The sequence below is a fragment of the Euprymna scolopes genome, unplaced genomic scaffold (assembly GCF_053919585.1).
Source record: "Euprymna scolopes isolate OS-2025 unplaced genomic scaffold, ASM5391958v1 sca30, whole genome shotgun sequence".
In the NCBI taxonomy this organism is placed as follows: Eukaryota; Metazoa; Mollusca; class Cephalopoda; order Sepiida; family Sepiolidae; genus Euprymna; species Euprymna scolopes.
Genome location: NW_027633325.1, coordinates 125,103 through 143,629, shown reverse-complemented (window position 1 = coordinate 143,629; position 18,527 = coordinate 125,103). Strand labels below are relative to the sequence as shown.

At 36.6% G+C, this 18,527-nt stretch overlaps 1 long non-coding RNA gene across 1 annotated transcript in view; it reads left to right on the top strand.

Moving 5' to 3' along the window:
• LOC145274260 (uncharacterized) overlaps positions 1–10,088 on the top strand; it is a 37,532-nt gene extending 27,444 nt beyond the window's left edge. The window contains exon 2 of the long non-coding RNA XR_013866625.1: positions 9,161–10,088. This is a non-coding gene — a long non-coding RNA (uncharacterized LOC145274260). The remainder of the gene's footprint in view (positions 1–9,160) is intronic.
• Positions 10,089–18,527: the final 8,439 nt, after the last annotated feature.

Genomic DNA, 18,527 nt, shown 5'->3' with positions numbered 1-18,527 from the left:
CGCCATTTGACGGTGAACCACAGCCTTCTGTAGATCTTGAAACATTTGACGGTGAACCACAGCCTTTTGTAGATCTTGAAACGAAGGCTACACCGAATCATGTGTAGCGAATGTGGAAGGAAAGCGAAACAACGCAACAAAATTGAATGCAAGACCAACCGGGAGCTTTTGGACACATATCTCCTAGAGTTTATGGGGAGGCAAAGATTTGGTAATGCTCCGTTTGTCTCCATATTAACATATAGAGACAAACGGAGCATTACTAAATGTTTGTCAACTCGCCGAAAGCTACCCGGTTGATGACAAGCTGCTCCCTTGCACATCTGCTACCACCTCTGCGTCCACTTTGTCGTCATGTGATGCCGTCCAACAGTCTGAGGAAACAACAACATAAACCTCCCCCCCCCCCCAAAAAAAAAAGAACAAATGTTTCACTTTTCACGTTTTTCTTAAAAAAAAAAAAAAAAAAAAAACTTTCGGCTTAATTTCCTCGGCAACTCTCAGCTTACTCCGGCTGTTGACGTCAGTATTCCGGTGGGGGGGGGGCATATGGAACCCAATATAGCTTTATAAATTAATATTATCAGTATAACAGTTAAAAGAAGGGGGGAAAAAAAAAACTAGTAATAATTTTAAAAAAATTGTTTTCATCGAACGAAAATAATGAAATTTCGAGACGAAAATCGTGTTTACATAATTGGCACTTTAAAATAACGTTCCCATGTAGTAGACATTCCGAACGTGAAAACATACCCGTGTTTAATAAATATAGCAAAAATCAACTAATGGTCAGATTTTCGTGAAATTTTCGATACTTATCCATTTTAGAATGAAATTACATATAAAATGCAGTTTCTGTAAAATATGCGAGGGGAAATATTTTTTTAGTGCGTGTCCCCCCCCCCGCCCCTATTTATTTTTTCGAAATTTGAACAAAATATTTAAATCTGTCGAAATTTGTATTTATTATGAAACATAAGAGTTCAAATAAAAATTATTTAATTTTTTTTAATTTAACTATTACCTTGACGTTGCAATTAAAAAAATTGATATAAATTTTATATTATGTTTTTTCTTTATAGTAGCAATACACACAAAAAAATTGAAATGGCTCAGCATATTTCAGTATTGGTATACATAAAATGAGCTTGATAAGCTATAAAAGAATCTTTTTAAAATCCTATTAAAATTAAGAAAATTATGACTATTTTTATGCCTTGCACGTTTGGCTATTTTTCCCTCTTGCATTTTGTCACATCTGTCAGATTTTAACCGATTAAAGTGGGAGGGGGGGGCGCAGACGTTTCTACAATTCAACGTGTTAAACTCGACGTAGAAACAAAAAACAATGAAACTCTCGCGTAGTGAATCCTTCATGCCTTTTCTTGGTTAACTGGAGTTGCGACAAATTGCCTCGCTGACGACAGATCGTCCTTGCAATAAGTAACTACGAAATGTCTTACTGGACTAAACAAAAAGACCAACCACACATATCGACGATAGGGATGTTTTTATAACCCACTAGTCGATTCTATCCAAATGTTGTCACATCCTGTGGAGAAAGAAGTGGCTTACCGTTAAAGCGGCTGCGCGTTTGTGCATGCAAAGCACAAATTGAGAATCAAGATGGCGCCCGCATGCGTTTATGTGGAAAAAAGTCTCGGGGAATCTCGGAGAATCTCGTACCCTGATTCCATAAATAACGAGAGGAGGAAAGCGGGAAGAGAGACGATTTTTAGTCACTAAAGTGAACGGACGTGTGTAAAAGAAGAGGTAGAAGAAAAGAGTGTGGTGAACGAAACAAACAACGACTCGGTTGAAAGTAGAGTTGTAACGAACACAAGCTATTCCGGCATGACGTCAGGATTTGACCCCAAGCTAATTCCCCTGTTTGATGACAGTAGCACTGATCACTCAGTGCAGGATTGGGTGGAAAAAGCAGAATTAATATGTCAGCTCAGTGGGGTGAAGCGTATAGAATGCGTGGTCCCAATGCGCCTCACTGGGGGAGCATATGCAGTATACCAGCAGTTGGCTGATGAGGAAAAAACAGATTTTGCCTGCATCAAGCGCGCCCTTTTTACAGCATTTGCGTTAGATCCAGTTACTGCATGGAAGGAATTCATGGCCCGAAAATTACATCCCGGGGAAACGGTGGATGTGTATCTGGCTGAGCTAAAAAAGCTGTCGGTCCTCTTTGGAGGGATGTCAGACAAAGGCTTGGTGTGCACCTTTGTTGCAGGATTACCTAAGAGTGTGGAAGATCTGCTCCGTGCCTCATCCCAAGTGGACGAGATGGACATATCAGAAGTATTGGCGCGGGCACGAGCAATACTAAAGAAAAGCCCTAACACTATAGACCAAGCGGCAGCTGTACAACCATCACAGGTTGGATTGCAGGACCTGGGCGCAGCTACAACCTGCTATAAGTGTGGAGGACCCAACCATTTGGCCCGTGATTGTCTTTCGTCACGTCAATCAACTCGGAAACTTGACGGGCCGCAGTGCTACAAGTGAAAAAAACGCGGACACCTGGCCCGCACTTTTCCGGGAAACGGGCAAGGGGAAGAAGCTACAGCGCCAGTCTTCTCCCCAGACCGTCATTGAGCAGGGCGCTACCCACTGTAAGCATACACATTAATGGAAGCGAGCGCCTCGCGCTTGTGGACACTGGGTGCACCCAGACTCTCGTAAGCAAGATATGCTGTGCCACTTGGAAAGCAGAGAGAATTCCGGTACTAACTGTAGGCGGAGGTTCACTTGTGGGGTGAGCATTATCCGCGCAAGCATCAACGACAGGCCTGCAGTAGCCGTGCGAGCCCTGGTGATGGAGAGAGAGCTTCTCGGGTACAACCTACTCCTGGGTATGGACTTGATTACACAACTGGGTGGAATTACTGTGGACAGAACCGGCAAGGTACAGTTCTCCCGATGTGAGGAACACGTTTGTGCTGCCATAACTCTCGACGAGCCTGACTTTCGTGCAGAGTATGATAGAAACAGCAATGCATGGACGGCGTCTTGGAAGTGGTCAAACGATCAGCCACCAATATCCTTGCGGAACTGGTTATCGGAATATCGCCCACCCATGTGGCTAAGGGAACAGTATGAAGACAATGGCTGGCTTCTTCCATACCCAGAGGATGAGCTTGGCCCCCCGCGAGGGCTGATTCCCTTGATGGCCGTCGTACAAGAGACCAAACAAAAGGTCCGCCCCGTTCAATGAGCATATCGACCCATATACAGCAAGGGCTGATGTGTGTGCACTCAAATTAAGGGAGTGGCGACAGCAGGGATCGAACGTGGCAACTCTGGACCTACGCAGGGCCTATCTGCAAATACGCATTGAGTAGAAATTGTGGCCATTTCAGACTGTGGAAATTGGAGGAACCCGATATTGTCTAACCAGGCTAGGGTTCGGTCTTAATGTGGCACCAGGCATTATGACAGCAATCATGCATGCTATCCGGCAGCAAGATGAGGTAGTGCAACAGGCAACATCCTCATACATCGATGATATATTCGTCAATGAGAGTCTCATGTCAGCGCAATCGGTTAGAATGCACTTTGAAAGCTTTGGACTGACATGTAAGGAACCAGAGTGTCTGTGCAATGGAGCAAAAGTTCTCGGCCTGCACGTGCGCAATAGCAAGGAGGGACTTTGCTGGAGAAGAGGAAGTCACGTTCCCAATGTCCCATCAAACATCACTCGACGAACAGTGTTTTCGCTTTGTGGAAAGATGGTAGGCCATTTCCCTGTGTGCGGTTGGCTCAGGGTGGCCGTGGCGGCCATAAAAAGACGTGCAACAGCCGTGTTGTCGGGATGGGACGATGCAGTACACAATGTCACCCTAAGGAGCATGCTGAAAGAGACTGTGTCCAGAGTGACCAGTGATGACCCCGTTCAGGGAAAGTGGTGCGTCAGCGGGAATGATTTCACGGTCTGAGTGGATGTTAGTTCACTGGCCCTTGGAGTTGCCCTTGCAGTTAATGATTCCATTATTGAAGATGCCTGTTGAATCAGAGAATGATTCGAGGCACATAAACCTGGCCGAACTTGATGCCACATTGAAGGGCGTTAACTTGGCGCTTCAATGGCAAGCCAAGGTTCTACATATCATGACTGACTCGGCATGCACTCATCGGTGGATAACCGATGCATTAAGTGGAAGAGCACGGCTGACGACACGAGTATCGAGTGAGATGTTAATCCGAAGACGGCTTGCCACCTTGGTCGACACCATCACAGAGTACGATCTAACTGTGGACTTAGTGTTGATCAGGTCTGCGCTCAACAGAGCAGATGCTCTGACAAGAGTCCCTCAACGATGGCTTCTGACTGGTGCTCGGAGAGATTCTGATAATCTGCAAAACACATGTGCAGCAGTTGTGTGTAATGTGGATGCAGCGCGCATCATGGACATTCATCGACAGTGTGGACATCCTGGCATCAAGCGGACACTGTACTTTGTCAAGATGATTGATCCAGGAGTAGAAAAAAAATATATCCGAAGAGTGGTGGAAAGTTGTGAGGCCAATCCATCGACCCAGCTCCAGCACGATGGAAGAAAGGGGAGTTGGGAGTGAGTGGTAAGTGGCAGAGAGTGGGCATGGACATCACACACTACGGTGGCAACCACTTCCTTACCCTCATTGATTGTGGGCCTACACATTTCGCAGTCTGGAGACTCCTCGGGCGCCAGGACTCTTGGAACATTATTCGCGAGCTGTCATCCGTGTTCTGTGAAAGAAGTGCGCCCGATGAAGTGCTGACGGACAATCACCCAGCCTTTTGCAGCCATCAGATGAGGCAGTTCTTACAAGAATGGGGTGTGCGGCTGCGGCTTAGATGCGCTTATGTGCCTTCTGGCAATGGTATAGCTGAGAGAAGCCATCGCAGCATCAAAACAATTGCAGCCACAAAGCAGTGCACCATCGCAGAAGCTGTGTACTGGTATAATCTCATGCCAAAGGATGGCGTCTCTCCAGGAGCAGCGCCTGCAAATGCAATCTATCAGTACCGTGTCCGAGAAAAAGGAATCCACCCTGATACAACTGTGGCCACTGAGATAGAACGGAATCGATATGCCAAAGGGGATGCTGTCTAGGTGAAACCGCCAGGAAACCGATGTACTGACAAGTATAAACGGGGCACAGTGACTGATGTGGTGAGTCAGCAGTGTGTCCAGGTTGATGGCGTACCCCGTCACGTTAGGGACCTACGGCTGGCGACACATGTACCACCTCCAGTGGACGATGAGAGTGACTGACTGAGACGAGTGGGCCATCGCTTTGGTTTGCACCATTCCTATCAAGCAGTGACTCTGATATAAGTACCCTCCACGGAGATGAAGCCTTCCCCGACCATCAGGCAATGGATGAGAGCGCATGCGAAGACAGGAGCAGTACTGTCCCCCTTCGTAGAAGCACCCGACAGCGGCGATCGCCATCCCCCTGCCGTCTCTGTGATCATGAGATCAGGGGGGAGTGTGGAGAAAGAAGTGGCTTACCGTTAAAGCAGCTGCACGTTTGTGCATGCAAAGCACAAATTGAGAATCATGTGTTTATGTGGAAAAAAGTCTTGTGGAATCTCGTACCCTGATTCTATAAATAACGAGGAAAGGAAAGCGAGAGGACAGACGATTTGTAGTCACTAAAGCGAACGGACGTGTGTAAAAGAAGAGGTAGAAGAAAAGAGTGTGGTGAACGAAACAAACAACGACTCGGTTGAAAGTAGAGTTGTAACGAACACACATCCAACCCACGTGAGTGGACAACAAACCAACACTATTATAAAATCAGTCGCCCAAGCATTTTCAAACCTTTTGTTTGAACGACTGCCACACCGAATTTTATTGCTTCACCCCCCTCCACATTAACTTCCGGGCAGTAAAAAATACCACACATTTTTTTACACTACTTTTTCAGTAAAAATGTTATATCTTGGTTAAAACACAAGATTAATCAATGAATTTTGCTATACAAGTGTATTTTTTGTGCTAGGAATCTGGATATGCTACTGAAAATCTCCAGAAATTAATTGTTTCCAAATAATCTGCAGTAAATGCACATAAATATGCTGTAATTCCTTAAAAATGCCATGTATTCATTAAAAGAAAAGTTAGAGAACGCAAAGTTTAATTGTAATGCATTTTATGTGCAAAAAACTGAAATCAAAATCTAAGACTGCTTAAAAATGAATATATTGCAATATTTCTTTATGTGAAAAAAATTGAAAGGGTTAGCGATTGTTGGAGGAAAGGAATTACTAACAAAAAGAAAAGACCTTGTTGTTGTTTGACCATTTTTAAAGGCTTTCCCTTACTTCTGCATATAAGGGGAGGATACTCACCTGTGCACTCTCCTGTTTTCTATGGATCTAAAGTTGTTTGGCCGCCTTTTTTAACTTCTTCCACGTTCTTCATATTGATTCATTATTATTGAACCTCAAAGGTTTTTTTAACTCTTCAAGTATTGTCTTAATTGGACTTGGAGTTGGTGATTGATATAATTTAGTAACTGACTGATGACGTGGAAGGGGCAATTCTTTCGCAAACTATGGTAAGTGCACTTGTTCCTTCCTTGGCTAGAACAGTCGTTTAATCCCTTTCACAAGGCAAAGGTGGTAATGAGTTATCTTAACAAGCAAGATTTCAAAATTATGGATTGGCCACTGCAAAGTCCTGACTTAAATCCAATAGAAAATCTTTGGAAGATTTTAAAAGTGAAAGTTATGGAAAGGAATCCCACTAACACGGAGGATTTGTGATTGAAGCTTCAAGAATGGTCTAAAATTAGTATGGAGGATTGTTAAGAACTGATTCGTTCTTGTAGTCGAAGATGTGCAGCTGTCATTAAGAGCAAGGGCACATTTACTAAATATGGATTGTACATGTATTTTCATTGTTTTTTGGCTGTTTACATTGTTTTTCTCAATTTTGCCCCTTACTTTTGGACGTTCCTATTTTGAAAATAAATAAATGATTCTTTTTCTATCCTTTGCAAATGATTCAAATTTTAGTATGTTATTATGAATGATAATGACTACCAGTTATCAAAATTTCAGCTTTTCACAGTTATTTCCAACAAATATTAGGTTTTAAAATTTTGTCCCTTAGTTTTGGACACTACTGTATATTAAAGAGTTTGACCAGGTAACCTACATCTAAAATTTCATGTGTTTAGACTTAAAATTGGCAGAAGAGTTTGGTAGAGTTTGCAAAAGTAAACTAACTTCTTGGCAGCTAAATTTTCACCCAAAAACTGATTAAAAAGCTTGCTGCATGTCTGAATACTCTTTATGTAAAATTTCAAATGTTTAGACCCAAAATTGGATAAATAATTTACTAGAGGCCGCCAAGATCAAATCTTTTTAACTTTGACCCCTTAGCAGCCAAATTTTCAGCCAAAACCAGATTAAAAAACTTGCCCTATGTCTTTATGTAAAATTTCAAATGTTTAGACCAAAAATTGGCTGAGTAATTTGGTAGAGACTGCAGAGGTCAACTTTTTTAAACTTTGACCCCAGTTTTGACTCCTTAACATTTATTGTTTATGGCTCAAATCAAATTAAAAAGTTTGATCCATGTCCAAGTAACCTACATCTAAAATTTTATGTGTTTAGACCCACAATTGGTGGAGGAGTTTGGTAGAGTTTTCAAAGGCAAATCATCGAACTTTGACCCCTTAACAGCCAAATTTCTGGCTGAAAACTAATTAAAAAGATTTTTCTAAATCTCAATACCCTTGTGCCAAATATCGATTCTGTAGACTGAAAATCGACAGAGTAGTTTGGTAGACACACACACAGACAGACAATTTGACATTATATATATATATATATATAAAACTTGTTTGAAATTAATGCTGTTTGTGATTCTTTTATAAAAATAGTGGTTTCTTCAAGAAATATTGGTTTTTAAAAAAATCAGTTTCATAGTAATAAATGATTTAATCTCAATTTCAAAATAAAAGAAAAAGGATTCTACTTTTTTTTAGGCGATTATGTGTGAATACTTATAAAAAAGTTTGAAAATAAAATAAAAATACATTCTTATTAAAGTAGAGAGGGGTCGGTTTCATATATACATTTTTCCTGGCCATTTTTGCTTTTAAGAGCAGTTAGTACTCCAAATTCTTTGGAACTTTTTCAATTTGAAAAGTTAGTATATATATATAAAAAAAAATACACTACCACTAAATCTATGTCTGAGTGACAAGTCCACCCTTTAAAAGTGTCTCCCTTGAACCTGCTGTACCAATTAACCTTAAATGAGTGACATGCCCCCACCCCGGAAAATTGTTTTAACCTTACCCACTAAACTTAAGTCCGAGTGATAACCACCTTAATCATGCAAACGGTTTTAGAACCACACAATAAATAAATGATTAATAAAAATGGAAAAATTACAGGATTTAATTTCCATAGAAAAAAGAATTTAATTGCCATAAAATCTAAGATTATTGTACACTAAATTTTTATTCTTTCATTTTTGCCAAGTTTTCCAGTGTGTTCATATGTAATTACTTAAAAAAGGGAGAATCACATATTTTGGAGGAAAGTGTAGTCAATTGAACGGAAGATATTAATCTACAATAATGCCAAAGAAATATTGCAATATATTCATTTTTAAACAGTCCTAGATTTCGATTTCAGTTATTTATACATATAATGCATTACAATTCAGCTTTGAGTTCTGTAACTTCTTTTCTTTTAATGGATACATGGCATTTTTAAGGAATTGCAGCATATTTATGTGCATTTACTGCAGATTATTTGGAAATCATTAATTTTTGGAGATTTTCAGTAACATATTCCAATTCCTAGCACAAAAATACACTTATATGGTAAATTTTATTGCTTAATCTTTTGTTTTAACAAAGATATAACATTTTTACTGAAAATGCAGTTAAAAAATGTGACGAAACGCATATGGTCTTAAAGAGAGAAAATATCCAAACATGCAAGATTTAAAAACGGTCATAACTTCTTTAATTTTAATTGGATTTAAAAAAAATTCTTTTATAGCTTATCAAGCTCTTTTTATGTATACTAATATTGAAATATGCTGAGCCATTTCAATTTTTTTGTGTGTATTCCTAGAGAAATAGTTCTAGCTTTTTACTGTTTGTGTTATTTTTATTAAAATTTCTTTTTCAGTTGGATAATGGTATCGGACAACAAATGTAAAGTCTGTGAGAAAACCTTCACAAGACGGAGCAGCCTCAAAGTACACATTCGGATACACACAAAAGAAAAACCTTTCATGTGTAATGTTTGTTCCAAACAATTTAGTGATCGGAGCAATTACACCACCCATGTTAGAATCCATAAAAACAGTAAAGCATTCTCTTGCGATGTCTGTTTAAAAAAGTTTAGTAGGAAATGTACACTTGTCAATCATCAGGAAACTCACACAAACAAAAAAAAATTTATTTGTGACATTTGTAACCATGGTTTCAAAAGAAAATGTTATTTAAATGAACATCAGAAGATTCATTATGATATTAGACCATATGTGTGTCTTATTTGTGGAAAATCTTTTAGCAAAAAATGTACCTTAAAAGATCATAATAGGATACATACTGGAGATAGACCTTATATATGTGAGGTTTGTAAAAAGTCATTTACTAAGAATAGTGCTTTGAAAGATCATGTTAGAATCCATTCAAATGAGAAACCATTTAAGTGTTCACAGTGCCTTTCTGCATTTCGACAATCTAGTTCACTTGCAGAACATGTAAAAACACATGCTCCAGACAGATCTGAATCTTGTGACTTCTGTGATGCTAAATTCACTCACAAAAATGGGTTAATGCTGCATATTAAAGGTGTGCATAAGATCATGTAAAACATTGATTCGCCAGAGCATACATTGCATGAATATTTTTTAAAAATTACATAAAAGCTTTTTTGTTTTCTTACATTGACATGGTTGTAACTCATTTGGCTAATATATGTAGAAAATGTTTCATTTTTTTTCTTTATGGCAAATCTAATGGTTGCTAACATGAGCTTTACCACCTGTAAATTTAGTTTTTAACGTAATAAATCTGTATAAACAAATCTTTTTCAAAGACATTTTAAACTGTTTTAATGTGTTTGCATTTTGCAAGAATCAAACAGAAGTTATGATTGTAAATTTTCAACTTTTTTTTCATAAAATTGCTTTAATCCTAGCATTGCCTGAGGAGAAAAAGTGTAACATTTATCCCCCCCTTTCTTCGTCCAGCCCATTCTTCTCTCTCTCTGAACATATACACACAAACAACTTCTTTTTTTATAGATTCCTCAGGTAATGAATCTGTATAATGGAAATCAGCCTTACAAAAAAAAAATAATTTATTTGTTTTTGGGTTATTCCATGTCAAATCATCCAGGGCTTGACACCCATACCCTCAGATCTGGCTGTAATTTGCACTGCAGATAGACAATATAGAAACTAAGAAATCATGAAAATTTGAGCATGTAATTCCAAGCAGTTTCCGATTTAGAGCATTTTTCGTTTTGACCAAAGCCGCATAATGCAACGCCCAGGCGACAATTTTATGATGTCATTTCTGTGAGTATTTTCTGATTGAAATTCACACAAGTAAGTTTTTTGACCCAAGGAATCCAAAAATGGCATGAGATTTGCTCAAAAATTAAGCTTTATAGGGGTTTTTGATTTTTTTCAAATGTGCCCCAAAACCAAGTAAAAAAAGGGTGTGGCTGGCATGGTAACGCATTATTTTTTCATAAATTTATTTCAAACATAATAAATTGTCTGTGGACCAAAAATGGTTAAAAGTTCTTGTTTCGTTCACTCACACTTTTTGTTGAAAGTCGGATACATTTTATTTTTGATGATAATGAAAAATATTCCCTCCCCGATTGGATGTGATAATCAATTTAGACATGTGTTAAACTTATGTCACACCTTAATTTTGGAATAAATTTTGGAGTAAGCCAGATACAAAAAGTAAACAAGCTCAATTCTATCAAATATTTACAATAAAAGTAGTTCTCACAAAGGCTTTCTCTGTATATTTATCTCACATTAAATTGTGTTTTGACCAAAAATGGTTAAAAGTTATTTTGTTCACTCACATTGTTGAAAGTAAAAACTTTTGAAAAAGTCTTGAGACCATTCAAAAACTATGTACACTCATTTTCTGCCTTTTTGACTCCTCTCCTTGTTCCTTTTTCTTATATAAAACATGGCAATTTTGATAAGGACTGTTTGTTTTAGCTGAGCAACCGTACTATTACATACACGAAAACGAACTTGAATTATACCCTGAGAAGTACCCTAATGGGATGCAACTAGTTTCGATCTGTTAAGTCAGGGGAGTGGCCATTCATGCCAAATTCTATAAATTTCATCTTCACACAGGCGTCTTGAATATGTAAAAATAAGGATAAAACAGTTGCAGTGAAAGGGTATTCAGAAAATAATGGATTTCACAACTAAAGTCAGCATTCAACATTTAAATGCAGTTGTGTTCTTTATGCCATTGAAATGCAGAAATGGTTTTTTGATAATTTTGATCAATTATTGTGTATGTCTTTCGATACATGTTGTTGGGGATACAACACAAATAATTTTCTTGATAGGAACAAACCTTGTATCATCAATCTGCGGCCAACTGAAATGGAGATGCATGAACTTGACAGTTGCATTACCTTCCTCTGCATTTATTTAATTCACAATACCAACCCACCAGAAAGAGTTATAAATACAGGTTATATATTGGATTGGTGTAATGTCAGAGATATAAAGAATTGATGGCAAGTTAGCAATGCATATCAATATATAGTTCATCCACATTGGCAACTTCACAGATTGGCCATAAGTTGCCAATGGTACAAAAAGGTGACTAGCTCTGGGTCCTGGAATTGTATCTCCCCTGGAAAACCTTGCTTCAAGTGACTCCTTCATGGTTTCCTTACTGATTGCAAAGAAATGTATGGCAAACATCTCCTGGCAGATAGCAAGCATGGATTTGATTATTTAGCGGGTGTTGGAGTGACAGCTTAACCACATGGCATTTTACTGAACCACTAATTTCATCACAAGGGATTTTCCATGACTGGTGGCAAAGAAAACCCACTCACCTTCAATATCAAAGTCATCTTTATGATGAAATTCTAGAAGTTTTTATATTGAGCCCCGCAGCCATCACTGAAGTAAATTATTTTGTTCACATGCAGTAATAAGGTCTGGATTAAGTGAACAGTCATTGTCTGAGTTTGATACACAAATGCAATGTCATGGGTTTTGTCATTGGAAATAAAACACAATGAAATGTGATCAGAATCTCGGTATTAAATCACTACTAGGTGCAGGATGCAATATTCCTTGCTCCAATGATAACTTTGAATTTCGTTTTGTATTAAAAATTGAAAGTTTTCAGCAAAGTTGCTCAGAACAAGGACATCATTCAAACAAAGATTCTATTTCTTTTGATTCAGGCCAGATTGCTTCTATTTGATCTTTTGATTCTATTGATTTTGATTCAGGCCAGATATTTATCTGGCCTGACATTTTGTTAGATATGAGTGTCTAGTAAGATTATCAAAAGTGTCAATCAACAGATCTTTATATTGTGCATATGTTAATGTTGCATGGCCGGTTGTGTACCGTTGACTAAAATGAAACTCGTCATCAGAGTTCATATCATACAGCTCCTCATCCAAGAATTTCTGCAATGCTTCTCTACCAGGGAAGTTTTCATAGTAATGCATCATACACTCCTTCACAAACTTTGAAATCAAATCTTTGTAAGTGACCAATGTTCCACTTCATGGCATCGACAATAAGTTTTGCATTCTGATGTATGCTACAGACAAACAGAATGTGTACCTATAGATCCAGCTAAAACACAACACTTTGGAGGCATCTCCGAAAATTTGGAAAACCCCACCTTGACATCGGGATACTTATATTTAAATGCAACAAAGTTCATGCAAATAACATAGTATTAAGCGTTTTTGTTTGTGAACACCCTTTGCTATACTAACAAAGTTCTTTTTGCCTGTTATTTGGTGGCTGTATTCATCATTCTCATACTCGTACTATCAGGTTGAGTGTCTCCGGGGAAAGTCATTTTCCTTTTTAGAGTTAGGTTTTGACAAAATACCATTGGCTCTTTTTCGAACAACATACTCAGACACCTTGAAGAATTTGGAGGTGTATTCACGAGACCAGAAATCAGAAGCAGGTGTCATGATTTGGATTTGATCAGGAGTTGAAGCGCTTTTTAACTTCTCTTTCATCTGATAATGTAATTGCTCCAGTTCTGCTGCTTTTTCTTTGATGTCTGTTTCACTGGGCATTAATTCTGACACAGTCAGTTCGTCAATGCCAACTTTGTACACCATGGACATGTCACTTTTGAGTGTTTCAACAACTTGTTCTAACTTTCTTTTGACGCTATGAACATGGTTATGAGAAGCAACACTGTGCAGAATTACAGGGGAAACATCCAATGGATACCAGTCTTGCATTCAAGGTTTTTTGTAAAGTTTCCACAGAACTCACAGGTTTGTAGTCTAGATCCATTGTGTCATCAACTATCAGACTCTTCTATTTCTATATGACCTGGCATTACATTATACGCTCTTGCCTCCTGATCTTTTGCCATCTGCAAAGATATCAGTTGTTCACCTTTGACTTTACTTTTGTGTTGTAAAAATCCACCACAACACTTTGTGGCCTTTGCTTTATACTCAAACATATTTCCAAAATATTCTTTGTGATGGAAGCAAATGGTTGATAATAGTGTTGGGACGATTCCTAATTTTTATCCGATTCTGATTCCGATTCCAGGAAAATATTGATTAACGATTCCGATACCAAGTACGATTCCGATTCCGATTCCTAGGGAATTATTGTTTTGAAATATACCAGGTAGTTTTATACTTATGGTCGGTAGTTCCCAAATATGTTCCCTAACTTTGGAAGAGATATTTTATGTCTACACCGTCGTGTTTTGGTTTAAATAAAATTATTATATAGTAAACTAAACGGAAAAATTAGCAAAATTTATTTTAGAGAAAATTTATTTTACTTAATTGGAATACAGAAAAAAAACCCCCCAAAGAAAATGGAATTTATCCTTCAGAGCAAAAACAAATAAAATAGAATTTATATAACAGAACAAAAACAAGAAAATTAGAGAATAAATACACACGATTCATTATTTTGGTCCTCATAATTAACAGATTTAATGAATTAAATAAAAAATATATAGCAGAAGAGAAAGAAAATATATACTAATTAAATATAAAAAAAGATAAATATTTAATTTAATAATTTATAAATGAACGTGCGTAATGAAAAAAACAATATACCACGTGACATGGCGCTGCAGATACAAAATAATCCTTCCAAAGTTAACGACCATAGTTGAGAAATACCATTAATCGAAAGTTTTGGTGTTTTATACCAAAAAGGTAGGTATAGCGAAAAGTTACAAGTAAAGGAATTTCAAAAACGATTTTTTGTTTGGCTATTGATAGTTGTATTTGTGACGGCAGTTCTTCAGACCTCCATAATTCACAAGGAGTAGTTAACACCTATTGTTTTTTCTTACTTTTTTATTACTTTTACACGTTGTTTCTAACGTGAAGAATAAGTTTAGCCAAACTAATTTTGAAATAGGGTATATCAAAGGAACACATATAAAAATGATACCACTATAAAAAACAAATGAAATACTAGATAAAATTGAGCAAACATAATTACCAAAATTACAGAAAAAGATTAAAAAAAACAAACAAAAAATGGTGAAGTTTGTTGAGTGAAATGAATTATTGAAAGAAAATTAATTGAACTAATAGAAATGTTAAATAAAAAAATGTCACATTTCAATATTTTTTTAATAATTTAATTCTCAGGGTTGTCGAAATTAAAAATTAAGTGATTTTTTTTAATTAGACTTATTTCGAAGCTTGTTACCTTGAAAAATACATTTTAAACCCTGTTTTTTTTTTTTTATAAATAAATTGAAAAAAAAACGCAATTAAAAAAATTTAATTGATAATTGAAACTTTAAAAACATTAAACATTGAAAAATTACTTATCTCACAAATTAACGTTCAATAAAGTAGTCTTCATACAGGAATTCGGTTATTTTTTTTTTTAATTTTTTTTTTTTTTTTATTACATTTTCACCTCAAACAAAGCACATTGCCACTTTGGTGTAGGGGGCTACTATCAGGGGAAACATCTACTGGGGTACTATGTAGGGATTAGGGCAGCGAGATGTTGGTTCACGTTGCACTTGAACTTATGCATGTCAGTACAGTTGGGGAAGCAGTGACCTGGAATGGAATTCCAAAGTCTAGCAGTTCTGGGGAAGAAACTACTGGAGTAGAAAGATCTTTTACATCTAGGGATCTCTACAGTGTGGGGGTAGGATTTTGCAGCTTGTCGGGTCTGTCGAGGGTGTTCACGTCGTGGGGGCACAAGTGCTTGCAGTTCTTCAGAGCATTCACCATTATAATACTTGTAGAACAGGCAGAGGGATGCAACGTTTCGACGATGGGACAGAGGCTGAAGCTTAGATGCCAGTTTAGGGCCTATCAGATTTGCGACTCTCTTTTGAACTCTGTCAAGGAGCGAGAGACTAGTAGCTGATGCACCAGCCCAAATATGACAGCAATACTCCATACATGGGCGAATAGTGGCCTTGTAGAGGTACAGGATACTTTCGGGTGTTAGAAGTTTTCTAGCACGGTAGAGAGAGCCCACCTTCCTCGCAGCGGCCCTGGCAATGCTCTCGATGTAATTGTTCCAGCTCATGTTTCCTGTGAATGTTAGGCCAAGGAGCTTGAGAGACGTACTCTCAGATAAAGAGTCGTTGGCCATTGCTATAGGTGGTAGAGAAGGTTTCTTGTAATTATTGAATGAAACCAGTTTTGTCTTGGTGGCATTGAACGTGACCATCCATTTTTGTCCCCATTCCACTACAGATTGGAGGTCATCCTCTAGTGTTTCTGCCATTACTTTAGATATATGTTCATTTGTTTTCCTGTCGTGCCTGCTATAGAGTGTGGTGTCATCAGCATATATACCCATCTCAGAGGCAATTTTGCCGGGGAGGTCATTTATGAATATCAGGAACAGCAGAGGTCCCTGGGGCACTCCCGCATTTATATCATATTGTTTAGATGTACGACCGTCGAGGACAACCTGGATTTTTCTCTTATCTAAGAAGGATTTAATTATGTTAAGTATTCTACCAGTGATACCGTATGATCTAATTTTCCTGAGGAGACCCTCATGCCATACCCTGTCAAAAGCCTTGGATATCTTTCTCAAACTTAAAAATTAAATCTTTTTTTTTTTTTTTTTTTTTTTTTTTTTTTTTTTTTTTTGGAGAGAGAGAGTGCTTTAAAATCGCCGGGGAATGCTGCCTAAAATTTTAAAGAAGTAAATTTTAGGAGTTAAAAAACGGTTATCATAATTTATTATCATCCTTTAATTTCCTTTTTTCCTCCCCCACACCTTTCCATGTGGTTCAGTAGTTAACCAGTGCTCCTGTTGCTGTCAGTCAGCTATCTTTACCTAAGTTTTAATTTCTAGTTAAAAGAATTTTTCATGAATAGAATCAGCATTTTTAAAAATTATTTTTTTAGTTGTATATATTGTATTTACTCTTTGAAGTTAAGGAAGGTTAAAAAAATTGGTGACTTAGGCAAAAAAAAAGACACTGCGATTTCGACCCTCACTAATAAAACTGCTCTGAGTGACTAGTTTATAATGTTTTGTTCCTTTTCTTTTTTATTTTGCTCCTCCAATTCATTTGGATGCTTCATAGTTAAATGTTTTAACATGTTGGTTGTGGTCATGTTAGATGGTTTTATTCCTCGCGATATTTTAATTTGACAGACTTTGCAAATGGCTTTCAACTCATGATCTTCAACTTCAAAAAGTTTCTATGCAAGACTTTTTTTGGACTTTGAGGCCATATTAGAAAATTCAGTTTATCTGTAAACAAATAAATTACTATTAAATTTTGTTTTAAAGCTAGTCACTTATTTGGATAATTAATTGAAAATAATCCGCTAAAAAAGACAAAAAGAAAAAAATATAAAGGGATGGGGTGGTAAATTGTACCAACCGGTAGTTAACAAAAAAAACTTATAGAATTTAATTTTTGAAACCAATGTATAAAAGTTTACATAATGAAATGCAAATATGCATTTTCTTTTGATTTTTTTTTTTTTTTTTTTTTGGTTGACATGGTTGATGCGGTTCAATATTGCTAAGTCTTAAGTAAAATTCTATTTATAAATACTTTTTAAAATGAAATTATTTAATTAATCGTAAATATTATTTAGACATAAAAATTAATTGATTACAACACCTTTTAAAAAATATATATTAATTTCTTTTTCGTTCGGCAAATAACTGCGGCAAACACTTTTTTTTTAATTTTCAATTTAAAATTCTAGAAAAAAGATTATATTATTCTGCTTTTAATATAATCAAATTCAGGGTTTTATCTTTCTGGAGAAAAAAAATTTATAAAATGGATTTTATTTCAATGAAATTTAAAAAAAAAACAACTTGACTGAATTGAATTAATTACCCTTAAATTAACGAAGGGGTTATTTAATAACTTTAGGTTTGGAAGAGATAGGTATGGGGTTGGTTTTTTTGAAACTTCAAAAGAAGCCGACTACTGTCCAAATTTTGCGAAATAATACAACTTGATCAATTTCATTTTAGAGATATTTCTTTCAAAAGCCTTCTTTTAAAAAAAGAAAAAAAAGTATATTGTTCTATTAAACCTTTTACTGTTTAAATAATTTGACTTTGCTCGTTTTATTTTAAGAAAATATAAGTTGAAAAAGCATTTTCATTCACTATTAGAAGATTTGTCAGTAAAAAAAGTCGCCAAAAAGATAAGCATATTTTTTTTAATTTTTACTCGCAATGTAGAGCCCTGCATACTTCTTTTCAAGTTAACTCTTATGTAGTTTTGATCACAATAGATCTGAATGAATGAACCTTGTAATGGAGGGGCACTAAGCATTGCCCTGATAATAATGAATTTCTTTGGTTTCTTTTTATAACATGCGACATTTCTCTCTTGCGGTTAGAAATATCAGGAATTTTTTTCTTTTTTTCAACATCAGACTAAAAGAATCGTAATGAAGGAATCGGAAAATTAAGGTATTTTTTAACGATGCGATTCCGATGCCTCCCAAAATACATGATTCTTACGATTAACGATTCCGATTAATCGTCCCACCACTAGTTGATAATTCACCATTATTTTCTTTTAGTCCAGCTCTCCACAACAATGTCAATTCTCAAGTCCCTTGGACCGGTTATAGTCAAACTTGTGACACTCCAAATTGAGTTGAACACCAATGGAGCAAGCCTCGTAAGTCATCTGGTTTTCTGAAGAAAGTTGAAAAAGAAAATTAGAACCTAGTTGCTCTACATTTATAAGAAATGTGAGTTGGTTTCTTATTTTTTCACACAAACAGTTTCAAAAAATTTTTGATTAGTTTTTAATCAAAATTCTCA